This window comes from Suricata suricatta, chromosome 1, assembly GCF_006229205.1.
Source record: "Suricata suricatta isolate VVHF042 chromosome 1, meerkat_22Aug2017_6uvM2_HiC, whole genome shotgun sequence".
Taxonomy (NCBI): domain Eukaryota; kingdom Metazoa; phylum Chordata; class Mammalia; order Carnivora; family Herpestidae; genus Suricata; species Suricata suricatta.
The window spans coordinates 74,213,176-74,222,853 of NC_043700.1; positions in this window are offsets into that span (position 1 = coordinate 74,213,176).

The following is a 9,678-nucleotide window of genomic DNA, read 5'->3' on the forward strand; positions in this document are numbered from 1 at the left end:
ACCTACCCTGAACAAAGTTCATTTTCATTGGCTTTATGTGATATAAAAGTAAACTTCTTGCCTATTTGAGCCACCCATTTGGGGGTGTCTTTGTGTGGGAGCTTCATTTGCACCTAATACATTAGTATTTAAGGATTATCTGAGGGGCGCCTGGGTGGCTCAGCCGGTTAAGCCTCCGGCTTCGGCTCAGGTCAGATCTCACGTTCGTGGGTTCGAGCCCCGCGTCAGGCTCTGTGCTGACCGCTAGCTCAGAGCCTGGAGCCTGCTTCCAGTTCTGTGTCTCCTTCTCTCTCTGACCCTCCCCCTCTCATGCTTTGTCTCTCTCTGTATCAAAAATAAATAAAACATTAAAAAAAATTTTAAAAATGAAGCATCTGAGGATTATTTCTAGCTTAAAGGGCAACATATCACCAACTGAAATGAGCTAAATAGTGGTGAAGCTCACTGAATTCCTGAGCCTCGTTGCTTTGTTCTGAATGATTGTGTCCCTTCAAAATTCATATGTTGAAACCCTAATTTCCAAAGTGATGATATTAGAAAGTGGACCTTTGGGAATGATTAAGTTACAAGGGCAGAGCCCTAGTGAATGGGATTAGTGCCCTTATAAAAGAGACCCCAAGGAGCTCTCTTACATCTTCCACCATGTGAGGATACAAGAAGAAGCCTGTGTCCCAGAAGAGGGTTCTCACTTGACTATTTTGGCACCCTGATCTTGGATTTCCTGCATCCAGAACTGTGAGATACAAATTTCTGCTGTTTATATCATATGGTCTGTGGTATTTTGTTATAGAAGCCCAAACAAACCAAAATACCTGTCCGATTTGGACTGAACACTTTTCTCTAGAATTAGAATCAAAATATTTAGCAATTCATACAACATAGGCCAACCAATCAGAATAGTTCTGGTAATGAGTTAAATCAGCACGCAGTGGTTCCTGTGGGTCCTGCATTTCATTGAGAAAAAGGTGATTGGAATAAATTGGGCTAAGAAAAAAGATGATTAGCAAGTGACCCAATAAGCAGTACCATTGAAATGAACTGAATGTGAATTGCTCTGTTCCAAGGATCGTCAGTCTCTGAGGTGGGCAGTTCTCATTGCCCTGAAGTCATCTTCATTCTTGAGGATCTCAGAAAGAATAGTTTGACTTTTAAATCCCTTCCCTCAACGGAAACCAAGAGCTGGGATTATCCACCAGCTCCACTCTAAGTGTTGTTTGCATATATTAAGAATTAATTCCCTCTTAAACTCTTGGGCTGAAAGTGCAATACCTAAGGTTTAAAACAGTGGGAGTGAAACCCCCAGGTGATGAAAGCCTACCCCCTATACTTTTTGGCTCCAACAGTAACTCCTATCAAGAAATAGGAATGTATCACTCCCATGCAGGTTTTCATACTTCTGCAGCAAATATGACAAATTGTTCCCACCTCATAAGATAAAGGTGGTGACTACCTAAGAGCCTGTAGCCTGTGATTATTTTTTTTGGTATGCTTGAAATATTTTATGAAATATTTATAAACGTATAAAATATGTTATGCTTTATAATATAATTAAATATTAATATAACAACATTAAAAAGGAGTCAAAAACTCAAGGTGATTTTTATGTTGGCAAAAAATAAAATAAACTCAATGGGTTATGAAATTTGTTATCAATAGTTTTGTATGATGTCACTATCTACCAGATTAAGGAAATTCAATCATTTTAATTTTCTCATGTATATCTTACTTTAGAAAACTGTTAATGTCATTGGGTTTTCTTTCTGAATTGTTTCCACAATTCATGAATGACATAATGCTCCAATTGAGGTCCTTGGCTAACTATAACACCAAGTTTCCTCCTGAACCTATTCTACTCTCCCCTTTTTATCTTGCTCATTCCAGGTCAAATTTGATTTAAGTAATACTAGGAATGGAGCATTATTTTATTTCTGTTGGCTTTACTTGATTGCTCTTTAGGTTCCTCTCTATAAATACAGGAATTTCATCTATATATTTTTTAAGTTTATTTGTTTTTGAAAGAGAGTGTGTGTGTGTGTGTGTGTGTGCAGGATGGGCAGAATGAGGGAGAGAGAGAGAAACCCAAGCAGGTTCTCACTGTCAGTGCAGGGCTCTATGTGGGGCTCAAACTCACGAGCTGTGAAATCATGACTTGAGCCTAAACCAAGAGGCAGACACTCAACTGACTGAGCCACCCAGGTGTCCCAGGAATTTCATCTATCTTAGATTTTATTTTTCAGCTCCTTAAGGCTGGAAAATCCTACAATAACAATATCATTTCTTAATGAAGTGATAACATTATTACAGGTATAAACAGTACGCCTGGGGACCTGAGGAAAATATTAGAAATTTCCTTGTACAATAATTGGTTAAAAACTAGGAATGAACCATTATGGCTTTGTCAAAACTTCATCACATCCAATTGATTTAATGTTCCCTTCTGATAGAATGAAAACTGAAAAAGAAATCAGTTAAAATCTAACTCAAAAGTAATGAACCCATCTTCATGTCACATGAAAAAGAAAAGTGATTTGGACTTGACTACAATGAACTGTGTCCAAAGGTAATTAAACGAATTGGGTTATCAATTCTCAACTCCCCCAAATAAACCAAAGTTAGTTAGTGCCTTAAGATAATACAATAATAAACCAGCAGGTACTTCAAGAGCCTGAAAGTGATAAAGTACTTCCCAAATACAGATTCAGAGGAGGAACCCAGAGGTCTAGAAAAATCAACATACAGTTCAAAGGCTGTGTATTTAAAGAGAAAGTCCTCAACAGCAGCTAGTCTGTCTCATTATTCCAATAATTATGTGATTATGAAGGCTACTGCTGATCCCTACTCTTTTTTTTATTAATTTTTTAAATGTTGATTCATTTTTGACACACAGTGAGAGTAGGGGAAGGGGGGGAGAGGGGCGGGAAACACAGAATCCGAGGCCGGTTCCAGGCTCTGAGCTGTTAGCACAGAGCCCATAAGTGGGGCTCAAACCCACAAAATGTGAGATCATGACCTGAGTGGAAGTCAGATCCTCTATGGACTGGGCCACCCTGGAGCCCACCTCCTTTTTTTTTTTTTTTTTTTTTTTTTTTTTTTTAATCACTACCTGACACTTCCTTTCTTCTATCCCCTACTTCCTGTTTCTCATCCCCACCCCCTACACTCACAGCCGCAGCTGCCAGCAAAGTGAGCAGCCCAGGACCAATTGTTTTACTCACTGTACTCAAGGGCAGTGGTTCTCAAAGAGTAATTTCCAGATCATAGGCAATAGCATCAATCAGGGAACGTGTTAGAAATGCAAATTTTAGGCCCCATCCCAAACCTACTAAATAAGAAACTCTGGGGGGTGGGGCTTAGTAATCTCTTTTAACATGCTCTCCAGGTAATTCTGCTGCATGCTAAAATTTGAGAATCTCTGCTTTAGAAGGGAGATGTCTTAGAAGTCAAATGCTTGAGGATCCCAGGTGAAGCTCTGATTCTCAAGGGTCCTTGAAAATCCTTTGAATTGGAAGCAAGATCTTGATTTTCAATGACAAACCTCCAGAGGTAGATATTTAGCATTTTTGAGAGCACTTACTAGATCCAAGTACTATGTTAAGTACATATCCTGTTATGGTATCAATAATCTCATTCTACAAGTAAGGAATACTAAATTTAGAAAGATTAGGTAATTTGCACTGAGTCATAAGGTTAGTAGGTGATGAAGCCAGAATTCTAAGCCTTGTAAGCTGACTCTACAGTAATGCTTGATTTGATGTTTCTATGAAAAGGGGTAGTTAAATATAGTTCTAGACTGAACATTTTTGCATGGATTTTTCATTCAAGAAGATTGAACTTTGGCTCTTTCTTGTACCTTGAACTTTTTGAATTATCTGCAGAAGTTATTGTTTGTTTAAACTTCTCAGTGAATGCACTTGCTGCGATAATAATCTTGATTTAGCTACTGGGTCCATAGTTTGCTAATGTACTAGTAGCTGTGTTTTAGTATTGTAATTACATGGTGCCATGGAAATAACTTATAGTGAATAAAAAGATATGCATAAGTGATACTGCATTTTGTTCCTTGGAAGTTTTTACTGCATTATAATAATATATATATTTTACAAATAAATATAATTTAAAAAATAATTGTATTTTCAAATAAAACTTTAGTTCATATGATACTCAAATTGAAAATAAAAGCAATAATTTATAAATGATCAGAGGAGTGATATATGTTGAAATGTGCTGTAGTTATAATAATTTTCCTAGAGTTTTTTCTTTTTTGAGATCTAGAATTATTATAAAAATATGTGCTTTTGTATTACCTCAAACAACAGATTAAAAGTTACATTCATGGGGTAACTGGGTGGCTCAGCTGGTTGAGTGCCTGACTCTTGATTTTAGCTCGGGTCATGGTCATGGGATTGAGCTCTGAGTCAGGCTCTGTGCTGTGTGTGGAGCTCTCTTCCTCCGCCCCTCTTCTCTACTCATGCTCTCTCTTTTTCTCTCTCAAGTAAAAAAAAAAAATGTTACATTGATAAATATTAGAAAAATCTCAAGACTTTAGATGCTTATTTGGTTCTTTACACAAGAAAGCAATTTCTATTGTCGTTGTATAGAGGCATTATAAGTCTACTTAACTTTGGGGCATCTGGGTGGCTCAGTCAGTTGGGCTGGGCATCTGACTTCAGCTCAGGTCATGGTTTGTAAGTTTGAGCCCCACATTGGGCACTGTACTGACAGCTCAGAGCTTTGAGCCTGCTTTGGATTCTGTGTCTCCCTCTGTCTCTGCCCCTCCCCTGCTTGCACTCTGTCTCTCTGTCAAAAATAAACATTAAAAAAAAAAAACTACTTAACTTCTTAAAGGACATGGTTTTACTACAATCATGGCAAACATCATTACAAAACTTTTTTTTTAAGTAATGAACTAGTTGAAATGGAAACATGTCTGCTTGTTTTGATAAAAAATATTAAAGTCTATAATTAGCACTAAGCACTTCAAAATAGATTGTGATTTAAATATTAATAATTGATGTGGCATATATCTTCCATATAGAAAGTGTTTATAGGTGTTTCATTTTTACACATGAATATTTAATGCCCAAAATTTATGCACCAAGAAAACCATATAATGTCCTGTGAAAAACTGTCAACACCAAACAATTACATCTGGCAGGGGTTGGTGCTGGGAAAGAGGAAAGGATATTTATTTACTCTCAGTTTTTTACTAAAGTTGCATCTATTTGTTGAAAAAAATCCTACCAGTTAAAAATGCTTCCTATTGAGAGAGCTAATTGATAAGTGCCCCCAAAAGGATTAGAAAAAACAAATGCAATAATATAAAAATATCATTCTACATAAGAATGCATGAATTCCCCCACTGTGCCAGCTAGATGAAGTGGGAAATATTCAGCTGCCTTAGTTGGGACAAAGTCAAAACTTGGATTAGGTCCTCAAAACAAGTAGATGACCTCTAAATAAGATGACTCAGTAGTCTGCTTCAATATTATACTGTTTAGCCTTACTTGCCTTGGAACAGAAATCATACAATTTGGGGAGACTATGGGTGAAAGGAAAATCTGACACTTGCAGAGATTTAGCTTGGTTTGCTTTGTAATGCATTTAGCATTACAATAGCAAATTTACCTCTATCTTTAGGAAGAAAGATGACATCCACCATGAAGCTTCTTACATTTTCTCTCTGCTATTTCCAGTGTCATATATCTGACATATGATAACCTCCCTTTATAAACTCTAATGTTAGGGAAAAGATTTGATTCATTTTGGGTGCCCACATGGCTATTCTTGACCTACTTGCAAATATATGACAAGATACACTGTACATTCTCTTATTCTGACGTTTCTATTTCTGACATTGAACATACCTTTTAAGAATAAAATAATCTTTATTATGTGTACCCAGGCATCAGAAAATTAAAATTTAAAAATCTACTTGACCTCATTTTATATGGATATCTTATTGCCCACTCTTGAGGTATTATTAACATCTTATACCACAAAAATATCTTTTTTTATTGTGATTTCTCAGAGCTAAACATTGAAATCCTGAAGGATTTTGCTTCTTTGTAATAATCATCTTTGTTAGAATTTTAAAAAATGGTGTTGATCAAAATGTTGTCTTAGTTGTTACTGACAGCTGTTAAAATGCTGCTAAAAATATAGTGCCAACTACTGAAAAGCTAACTGCTCCTGTGAAGTCCTAATGAGAAATTCTAAATGAGTTTTCATCAAGTTCAACAGAGACTCTTAGGTTTCTCACACTTGACCCACTGGATTGTTTCACTTTTCTGTGGTTGTTATTGCACATAATATCAGAGAAACAGCATTGGCATAGTCCTTATGTGCCAACAAACCATGAATTTATTTATATAAGGATAGCACAGTTATTTAAAGGGGATGAATTTCCTGTACTAAAGCAAGAAAAGGAGGAGAGAAGAAGACAAGAAATTGAAAATATCTTTATTTTTATTAAAATATACTGCTCTATGTTCCTCTCCCCCTTTTCGACTACTGTACATTATTTCTAAATTTAGAATATCAGTGTAGGCACAGTGAAATCTGATTTGCTTCTAATAATATGGCATACTAATTGTGATGCATGTGCTGTTGGGTGCTCTGTCATCTCAAAATCTGGCCATAGAAATGTATTAGGTTTATATATTTTTATTTAAAATGACTACAAATGAAATTAAGGTAGACAGATGAATAGTTAGGTAAACAGATACAGAAATGGAAGAATAACCAAAGCTAATAAAAATATTCCAAGTAGTCTAGAAAATTGAGTTTGGTCTATTTTGGATATTAACAAAAACCCTGATATGTTTTGTATTTATCTTCTGGTCCACAATTTCTTATTTGCTTGCAATGTTTATAAACTGTAACATGTGTGTTTTGCAATAAACAAAGGAAAAGCTCTATCTTTTATTATTCCCCTATTTGTCTTTTCTCTCCAACAACCCCCTCCTTTCTTGCTGATTCTCTTGGTCTTTCTCAACTCTTTCCAACAGCTGGTAAGAGACAGCAGGGGAGGTGGGGAGCCTAGCCTTTTAGAAAGAAAAAAATGCCAGCATGGCTAGGCTTATTAATGAAGTTAACTATGACCAAATAGCCTTTAACTTTTAAAACTTATTGAAGACAATTAAATTATATGTAATATAACCTAATAATCATTACTTTCTTGGTAGTAAGTAAAGATATAAAGGAAAGGTATTTAATACATTTTAAAATATATTCAAAACAATTTTGGGGGTGGGTGGGTAATGATTTCATGGCTTAAACAACTCTATGCCTTATTTTCTTCCCCCAAACAGTCAGCTGTTTGAAGAAATGGGATTAGGATCAGGGAACTAAGGGGTGGCTCTGCTAAAGCTAAAATAAAGAGCAAGGGAGAATTTTTTTCCACATAAACTTAGATGATATTAGGCTTTGTATCTGAAGTTACGTAACAGAGGATGTGATGTCACACATGTAAATTGCAAATGCTGAGTCTTGCATTTTATTGTGGCAAACCTCAGGGAGTGTGACACTAATGGGATGAAGGAGGGAGCTGTCCTAAGGGACAGTGACTATGGACTGAGGGTGATCTATTGTCAAAAGGGAGATAACTATTGCTGCTTGCAGATTTAAGACTGGCACCGGTAAATGTTTCTATTTGAAGTTAAGTTTCTTTTCTGTGCTTTTCCTTTCTTACTTTTTATTTCTTTTTAAAAAACACATTTCCATCCTTTTGCAAAGAGAAAATATGCTTATCTAAAAGGGATGAAGAGAACAAACTTTCTTGAGACAGCTTACAAAGCAAGCGAATAATGGGATTTCTAAGCATAGGCTTTTTTAAGGTGATAGGACTCTTTATTAATGAGCACTGACGTAAAGAATATTCCAAAGAACCAGAACACCCTGCAATCCCATCTTTGATGGAGTCTCTCAGAGGTATCACCGTGGACGACTCCAAGCAAAACAAGCATCACCTTCTCTTCAGATGACAGATCTTATCCTGGAGCTGTTCTCCTTGCAGGGTGGCACAGGACCACCTCTTGTTTTACAGACAGCACAACAAAATAAAAAGATGAGGAAAACCTGATTGTTCAAATGTTTGGGCAAGTATGTAAATACTTAGATAGCCCCAAAGATTTGCCTATCAATAATTGCCACATTCCCTAATATCCCTCCCAGAGGATAAGAGAAGCTATTATTTATGGCCATATGCTTTCCCCCTAGCTATTTTGGTGTGGAAAAGTTTCAAAGAATATTTATATACTCTTAAAAACTCAATCTTAGTTTTATAATACCAAATGGTTTTAAGGCAACGAAGATAACATTTTGAGAATGGTCAAGAAAAAACACAGGAAGAAATCTTCTAAATTTCTAAAATGTGGCACTTGTAATAACCTACTTACACTATAGTCTGATCTCTGACAAGTTGTCTGTAATGGAATTATTGATTGAAATCATGGTGGAGTATCTAGGTAAAGAATGTTTATGGTAAATCATTTTTTAAAGGGGGAAGGAAAAATCAATAGCTAATTTACTAATTTTGTAAGCAGAATTTACATTATGTAGGTTCCCTTAAATAAGAGTTTTCTCTAACATTTCATTATGAAAAATTTCAAGCATACAAAGGAGTTGAAAGAATTTTACAGTGAACACCTGTATACCTGCCAACTAAATTCTACCATTATACTGTAATATAGTATATACGTGCTTCATCCCATATCTATCCATCCTTCTGTGCATTTTACCAATCCATCAATGTCAATCCATCTTATTTTTGATGCATTTCAAGATTCAGTTTTTGCAGTCAGGACACTTCTAAGTAATTATTTATATGTTAATTTTGAAAATAAATTATTTACTATTTTCTTGATTTCACTTAAAAGCTAATACCTTAAGAACTTCACATTCCCTACAAATAAGGAAACTGAGGCAGAAAGGTTTTATTAGAGACCAAAATGCCACCTTCAACTATCTAAAGCCTGAGTAGTGGCAACACTGCGTGGGTGATGGAAGCACCGCGAAGCTTGATATTCGGACAGTGGGAACGTGGTTGAAGAAAGGCAGTGATTGTTTTAACTGGGCAGCTCCGTGTTTAACACGGTTTTGTGTGGGAAGGAATTAGCAACTTTCACAGCTATTTAGGAAGAAAACGGGAAAGAACCCAGAAAAGGGAGGGGGTGGGGCCGGCGGGTAGGGCGGTGGTCAAGAGATCCTTTAGGAAAATGAGTGTTAAACCGGGAAGGGGGTATACAGGGTCAGTTCGCGGGATTTAAATGATAAAGGACAAGAAGCAAGAAAGCCTGTTAAGTAGTAGTGACAGTCACATCCTCCCCTCAAATTTTCCACCAAAGGGAAGTGTAACGGTGCAGTGGAAGAGTCAGTGGCTGAACGCGTATCTCACACACTTGAGTGCGCGTGAACACGCACACACACAAACACATGTATCCCATGATGGGGGTGATGTGTGTGGCAGAGTGGCGGGTGTGGGACTTTGAGCAAGCTCCGAAGCCTGGGGGCGGCAGACTGCTGCTCAGGGCAGAGGGAGTGGGAGAATCCCGGGACGGTGGTCACAGCTTCATCCTCTGCCCCCTGCCCAGCGCCAGCCCACCCCGCCCCTACGCCCCCCTTTCACTTTCGCGTCTGCGTAGGTGTCTGCCCCGGCGGGCGCGAGGGCGCGGGGGCGCG